The 8,096-nt window shown below is 46.3% G+C and overlaps 1 long non-coding RNA gene across 1 annotated transcript; it reads right to left on the reverse strand.

The window, feature by feature from the left end:
* Positions 1-1,472: 1,472 nt before the first annotated feature.
* LOC131503907 (uncharacterized) lies at positions 1,473-7,800 on the reverse strand. Its single transcript, XR_009257691.1, has 2 exons — positions 7,564-7,800; positions 1,473-2,770 (listed from the first exon to the last, which is right to left on the reverse strand). It is a non-coding gene; the product is annotated as an uncharacterized LOC131503907 (long non-coding RNA).
* Positions 7,801-8,096: the final 296 nt, after the last annotated feature.

Below are 8,096 nucleotides of genomic sequence, written 5' to 3' on the forward strand. Positions count from 1 at the left end.
ATTATTTTAACTAAAAGTCACTTTAGAGAGAGCCTATGTAGGAAGGACATTCAGACCCTCCCCCCTGAGAGAAGGAATACATCCCCCATGAGAAAGGTACCCTCCCTGTAGCAGGAGACAAGGAGACACCCTTATCACCAGAGGTGGGAAATTTAGGGCAGAGGAGGCTGTAAAACAACCCTTGTTACTTTTTTACTAATCTACCACCCCGGCCCAAAATCTGTTTAGAATCCCTTATGAATTGAAGCTCCCAACATTAAGTTTTCTTTGTCCTGTCAATGCCTCACAGATTTATTGTCTCTTTGTCTAAAAGGTATAAAAACTGCCTGCATCAGTCATTTGTTTGGGTCTCAATTTCCTTCCTGGGCCTCTGTGCTCCTGTAAGAAAACTGTGGCTTCTTTTTTTCCCCTAATTATTTGACTCTTCTCAATTTAATTCCCAGTCCAGCTGCAAGACCTTGAGGGTTTGATACACATGTACATTGTGAAAGGATTCTCCCAATCAAGTTAATTAACACATCTCTCCCCTCACATATTTAATTTTTGCTTACTCTCTTATCAAATTCCAATGATACAATATAGTGTTTCAGCTAGAGTCACCATGTTACACACTAGATCCTTAGGCTTTACTCAACCTTATAACTGAAATGTTGGACGCTTTTACCAGACTCTCTTTTACCAGACGCTTTTACCTATTCCCCCACTCCCCAGGCCCTTGCAACCACTCTTCTACTTTCTGTTACCATGGGTATAAAAAAGTCTTTTTTTTTTTAATTCCACATGTTAGTGATATCATGCAGTATTTATCTTTCTCTATTAGCTTACTTTGCTTAGCATTGCAGCAAAAATAAGTCTCATCCATGTTGTCACAGAGTGCAGGATTTCCTCCTCTTTAAAGCTGGAATAGTATTGGATTACATATACATTTTCTTTACCCAGTCCTCTGCCATAGTCAGCTTGTTTCTGTACCTCGGCTCTCGTGAATAATGAATGCTACAAGGAACATAGGAGAACACCTATCTCTTAGAAATAATGGGTTTATTTCCTTTGGATAGATAGATGTCCATGGATACACATATACCAAAATAAATAGATGTACTAATGCTTCCCAAGTGATAAGATGATAAACAATTTCTAAATATTAAACATTGCATCATTTCGACCACTATGTAATTTTTCTTACAATTTGGTAGATTTCTAAAACTCCGTGAAAGAAAGGTGTTTGGGTTGTTTGGTTTTGTTTTTTTCCCGATTTGAGGGACGACAAAGCTCAATCTCAGAGGGACTAAGTAACACAGCAGAATAGATTCCAACAGCAGAAAGCGTCTTGTCACACTCAATCCAGCTCACCTTGAGGATGAAATTTTGAATTTAAAGAGCACTTGAGGGTGGGAGAAGGGGAGAGGAGGAGACTAACTGTATTGTGATTGGATATAACCGACAAAGAGACTACAAAGAAGCAGAAGCGAGGATCTGCGTCCCACAGAAATGTGTTTTATTAATGAAGCATGGCAGCCTGGGGATGGGAGTAGGGCCCAGGGTGTGCACAGCACAGGGAGACAAGACACCCGTGGCCACAGGACAGAGCTGAGCTAGATCCCGCTGCTCTGGGTTTCCGGGCTCTAAGAAGCCAGCGCACTAGGGATGCTACGTGCTCGCCGCCTCCACGAAAGAGAAGCCGACTCCAAAAAGCACGAGAAAAGCTGCAATCATCCAGCCTCTCTCATGCCCCGTGTCCTCCCAGGCAGAGCAAGCTGAAGCTGAAGGAAAAGCCGGTTGTTCCCCCAGGGGCATTTGGAGAAGAGAAGACAGCGCTGAGTCCGAGGAAGGCTCCCCAAAGAACCCAGGCGCCGCGACCCAGGTGGGCAGCCGAGCTGGCAGGGTTGAGGTGGCCACACGGCAGGACACTGCTGCATGGCTGAGGGGAGCACTTGGTTGGTGGGCACGTTGGTGGTGGGTAACCCTACAGGACCCTCTGCGGTGTAACCTGGAAGCGGCCCTTCCTGGGAGGGCAGGGAACGATCTAAGGGACAGGCAGGCCACTCCGGTTGGTAGGTGGCCCTTAGAACAAGTAAAAGGGACTTGCATAAGAGGCTTGTGTGCAGCCGCAGCAAGAGGGATGGATGGTCCCAGCCCCTGAAAGTTCACCTGCAGGGAGGCCTTGACCGGCTTCCGGGCGGGTGTTCTCAACACCGCGTGGCATCTCAAGGCTGAGTCCTCCGAGCAGCCTTTGGGGGCAGGAAAGGAAGGCAGGACCCGGTTCCCGGGACAGGGGATGGGGTGAGGAGCCTCCGAAAGCCCGGGTCAAGCGGCAGTCACGGCTTTTTGCTGATGTTCCCCAACAGGCACAGCGCAGGACACTCTGGTGGTGGGTGTGGCCTAGGGCGCTGTGCTAATAGACGTGGTCCTAGGCGCTTCACTGGTGAGCAAGGCTCAGGGCAGTCAGGTGGAACTCATGGCCGGTGGCTGGCAGGGCTGTTTGCATTGCTGCCGCTAGTAGGACTTCTTTCCTAGGTGCCCAGGAACCTGAAGGCACCGTGTGACAACGTTTACGTGGGATTCCTTTGCTTGCATAATAATCCACGGTGCTAATGCGCTTCAACACGATCTCTCCCTCACCAAGCACGTGCTCTGAACTCCTGCCACCGAATCGGTCCTTTTCTCTACTTCCCCGCTCTTCCCCTTATCCTGGTATTGGCACCTCCGTGGGCTTCTCTGCCGAGGTCGATCATTTCACATGCCTCTTTCCAGAGAGAGAAGTGCCTCTGTCCTTTAGCATAAAAAAAAAAAAGGGGGGGGGGGGTTGGTGAATGGACACACTGCCACGTTGAGAAGGAAAGACCAAGTTGCTGCAATCCTGGCTAAGCCCACACAAGCAATTCCTAAACAGGCTCATCATCATAAGGAACAAAATGATGGTATACCCGCCTGTGGTTCAGAGGGATAATTGCCAGGCTGGGATTCTGCCTTCAAGAGGCCTACACATACATCCAGAACCCTTGCAACTGCAGCGGGAGATTCTCCTGTTAGCATAGACACAGCCAGCAGAGAATTCCCCTTCCTCAGTTTCTCTCAATTCAACATTGCCCCGTAGGTGTTTTCCATATACATTTGAATGTAGTCCCCCAAAATGCTAAAATAAGAATGCCATTAACAGCACCTCCATGCTGGCAACTTCTGCCCCACGTTGAAGTAAAGAAATCAAGCATATATCAGTGGGTAACAACAGTTGTTTGTTTGTTTGTTTTCCCACTGTAATCCTCCAAAACAGGCACGACCTTCAGGAAATCAGACTCACCTGATATGCGACATAGGTCAAATATCATAAGAAATTAAAAAAAAAAAAAAAAAAAGGACGGCGGTGGAATGGCAGGGTGCCCTTTATGGGACCTTGTTGTCCCTTCAACAAAGGCAGAGCATCACAAGACTGGCCTGTACCGGGCAGTCATTTCCCAACCACAGTGAACTTCTCCTGTAATTCCCACAGTGGTTTGTCCTACACGCTCTTTACGACTCACTTGTAGATGTACCCCATCTGAGAGTTTCAGTTCACGGTAGCCGCTGAAAAATGTGGGCAAGTCGCTAACTGGTCCAAAAGATTTTTCCTCCTGGCTGAGGATAGTATCACCTCATCCTTGTCCCCTTCCTTAGAGCCTTCCACATTACAGAACTGGTTGGCCCCCTTTGTCATTCAGTTTTGTGTAGAGCCAATAGAAAATTTGCCTCTTAGAGCCTAGCAAACTGGTCATATCTCCATGCTCATTCTCAGACATACTCAAACATACTTCCTGCCTTAGTCATCGAAGGTTGCTGTGACAAAAATACCACAGACAGAGTGGCTTGAACAGCAAATATTTAGTTCTCACAGTTCTGGAGGTGGGGACGTCCAAGATCCAGGTGCCGGCAGAGTTGGTGTCTGGTGGGAGCCCACTTCCTAGTGCCGCTAGACTGCTGTCTTCTCTCTGTGTCCTCCCATGGTGGAAGGGGTGAGGGGACTCTCCAGGGTCTGTTGTACAAGGGCACTGATCTCATTCATGACCTAATCACTCACCTAAGGCCCCCTTCCTTACCAATACCATCACATTGAGGGTTTGGATTCCAATATCTGAATTTGGGGTGTGTGGGGGGAGGGGGGGAGGAGACACAAACATTTAATCTGTAGCACTTCCCCTCAGTGCAGACCCCACAGGCTTTTGAAAGATAATTAGGTAGTAATACAAATAAATCCATGCCCATAAGTGCAATAACGTAAATGAATGGACCAGTTCACCGAATGAAATAAATCATCTAACCTTGTCCAAGAAGACATAGATAACCTGAGTTACACTATGTCAACCAAAGAAATTGAATATGTAGCTAAAACAGCTAAAACCCTTGCAACAATGGCAGTCCAGGCACAGACAGGTTCATTGGCAGATTTTACCACACATTTAGAAAAATAAATCAATTCTACACAACATCTTTGGAAGAAAAGAAAAGGAGAGCATACCCTCCAACTCATTCTTACAAAGCCAGTACTGTCCTCATAACAAAAACAAAGACATTACAGGGAAAAACTGGCCAATATCTCTCCTGAACAAAGATGCAAAATTTCTCAACAAATATTAGCAAGTGAAAATCACCGATGTGTAAAAGTGTAATACAGCATGCCTCAGTGGGATCCATCCCAGTGGCCAAAGGCTGGCTTGACATTTACAAACCAATCCATGGAGCTCATCATAGGAGTAAACTAAAGAACAAAAACACAAAATCACCACGATATAAGGAGAAAGAGACATCTGGTGAAAGTCAACATCCATTTGTAAATTAAAAAGCATTCTCAACAAACTAGGAATCAAAGGTAACTTTCTCAACTTGATAAAAGTCATCTTTGAAATAGAGCTAACATCATGTTTTAAAGGTGAAAATCGGACTGCTTCCCCCCTGGGATCAGGAACAAGGCAAAGTTTTCCTCTTTGGCCACTTGTATTAACATCATACTGGAAGTCCCAGGCAGTGCGATAAAGCAGAAAATAAAGAAAAGGAATAGGAAGGAATAAACGGAAGAGATGGGGGAGTGGGATCTCCCAAAGACTACAATGTACCCACAAAGCTGTTCTCACACCCTCCAGTAGCTTTCAGGAGGGCTTTGATCAACTCTGCACCTAGGTGAAGGAGTGTTGTTAAAACAATCTGAGTAACCATGGTCAATGCTAGAAAGCAAATGCATCAGTTGGAAATAAGTAGGAATGTTAATTGTTACATCCTTTCCCTTTAACTGTACAATTTTCCCACATGTTTTCCAGGAGAGGTTTTCATTTATACTTATCGACACACATTGGGGTGCCTGGGTGACGGCTCAGTAGGTTAAGCCTCTGACTCTTGGTTTCCACTCAGGTCATGATGTCATGGTCTGAGAGACTGAGCCCTGCATCTGGCTCTGTGCTGACAGGGCAGAGCCTGCTTGGGATTCTCTCTCTCCCTTCCCCACTGGCTTTCTCTCTGTCTCAAAATACATAAATAAACATTAAAAAATTAACAAAAGAACAAAAACACTGGAAAGTCAGACAACTCAAGGTACTGATTTCAGGGGAGAACCCAAAGAAACACAGATTTCAACCTTGTGTGGACTCTCAAAAACAAATCAAGTGAGCAAACAAAGCAAAAAACAGACCCCAAAAGACAGACAACTGGTGGTTGACAGAGGGGAGGGCACTAAGGGGAAGGGAAAAGTGGGTGAGGGGAGCAGGGTGGTCCCGTTCTTCCAGTTCTGGAATGAGTAAGTCACAGAAGTCACAGGGAGGAAAAGCACAGCCAAGGGAGTCTAGTGGATGGCACTGCAGTGGGGCTGGACGCGTGGTGACAGACCACAACCACACTGGTGGCTAGCCGCTGCCGTGGGGCCACATGCGTGGTGACAGACCACAACCACACTTGTGAGCTGAGCATAACAGGTAGAGGAGTTGTTGAGTCCCCGGTATCAATGCAAATTGAAAAAACCTTTTAGAATCTCCTCAAGTAAGAAAGAGTTTTATTTGAGCCCGAGTTTGTACAGCTGCCCAGGAAACACAACCTTCATAGGGAAGAAAGTGATTTGAGGAGCGAACACTTTTGCAGGGTTATATACTTTCTTACATCTTGTAAAAGGGGAAAAGATATAGATTAGCACATGGGCAGAAATCCCGAGTTCCCCAGGAAACAGGGGCATTGATTCATATCTCAAGGACAAGATGGTTTACCCTGAGGCTATGCATGCACCAAGCACGTGCACAAAGCCAGCCTAGTGGTCTTAAGTCAGGATTGCGGTTTGAACAGAGTTTATACACAGTCCTGTGGACTTGGAAGGAAATCTCTTCTCTCATCACTATGTTGTATACCTGAAAACCTATGTAACATTGTGTGTCAACTATACTTCAAATTAAAAAAAATAAAATCAAGGGTTTTTTTGCACCTGATTGTGAGATTCAGAAGAGTACGTTGGAAAAAATGAGGCGAGAGGATCTCTGTACTTACAGGAACCCTTCCATCTTCCCCCACTGCTTCTCTGACTTGAGAGAGAATCTGTGGGGGACCCCACGGCAGCAGAGCTCAGAACAGCAGTGTCGAGGTGGCAGAGCATGGGCAACCCACGGTATGGATGTTGAGAGCAGGTCCCGGGGGGCATGGCAGTGAGGGGTTAGGGGTAGAAATGTGAGAAACCCTGTTCCCTGTGTTAACACTGACTCCCTATCGTCCTCACTCAGGTCATAGGCTGATGCTGCCGGGTAGACTGGGGAGACTTCCAGGCCCTGAGGCCTGTCCCTGGGTATGTCACCGGAGGGTCTTAGTCTCATCCCTGAAAAGAATTCACAGACAGTGGTTGAGCTGAGCGGTGCAAGTGAAGAGCTTCTGGGAGAGAAGGTGCACTCCAGAGATGGGAGAGTGGGCAGGTCAAGGGAGACCTGTGCACCCCAGAGTTTGACAGTAGTTAACTAGGGGATGGGCTGCTCACTACCTGGGGGGGGGGGTGAGATTTGGGGGAGGGGGGCAAGTTTTCAAGCCTTTCCTCCCTTATGTCAGGGTCTCTGGCCTCCTTTGTCGCAGGCCTGTCTGATTTGACCCGGTTTCTGGTGTCCTTGTAAGTGGGGTGCTGCCAGGACAGGCTGCTGAGGTTCCTGATAACAGGCTCTGACTCCTGCTTTGCTGGACGGCATGCATCCTGGTAAAGCCTAACTAGGTGCTTGCTCTAACACTGACACTGATTATAAAATGGGAACTGCTCCTGGTTGAAAGTCCCATGTGCAGGAACTATGCCGGACACATGACACACATTATCCCATTTGATGCGGTGATTAAAAGAAAGTTAGATGTGAGCCTCAGCAATACAAAGTAACTATCAGCGTCTGGTGGTGGTCTCATCTACCTTCAAAACCCCACAACTTGGAGCATTTCACGTAGACTCATGTACCTCTACACTCCAGCATCCCCTGGGCATATGGTCCTCAGCAGGAACAGCTCTGTGAGCCATGAGAAACCATAGATTTAATACTGAAGATGAACTGGTTAAATTTCCTTTCAAGGTGGGACAATTGACAAACGTCTTACCTGTTAGCAGTTAGAAAGAAACTTCCATGTTTGCCAATGAACTTTAAAACTTAACTCTTTGATATTTAAATCTTTTTATCCAAACCTTTTAATAACCAAATATTGGGATGCCTCGGTGGCTCAGTCAGTGAAGCATCCAACTCTTGATATCAGCTCAGGCCATGATCTCATGGTCATGAGATCAAGCTCCGCTCAGGCTCCGTGGTGAGCATGGAGCCTGCTTGGGGTTCTCTCTCTCTCTCTCTCTGAAAATAAATAATAAACTTTATGAATAAGCTTTATAAACAAACCAACAAATAAATAACCCAATACCTTTTCAAGGCAAAATGTTGCAAGCATAATTTATTCTCTTAGGATATGCTACATAAGCAAGCTTATGTAGCACAAGCAGTGGTATATGATAGAGGAGAATTTCGTAGGCATAAAATTTAGTGCGTACTATTCCCATAATACTTGAACAAAGTCCCAAATGTTTACCGAGTTCAACAAGCCCCTGCGTGATCTGGCCTGTGACTCTCTCACTATCTTCATTT

The sequence above is a fragment of the Neofelis nebulosa genome, chromosome 2 (assembly GCF_028018385.1).
Source record: "Neofelis nebulosa isolate mNeoNeb1 chromosome 2, mNeoNeb1.pri, whole genome shotgun sequence".
Lineage (NCBI taxonomy): Eukaryota > Metazoa > Chordata > Mammalia > Carnivora > Felidae > Neofelis > Neofelis nebulosa.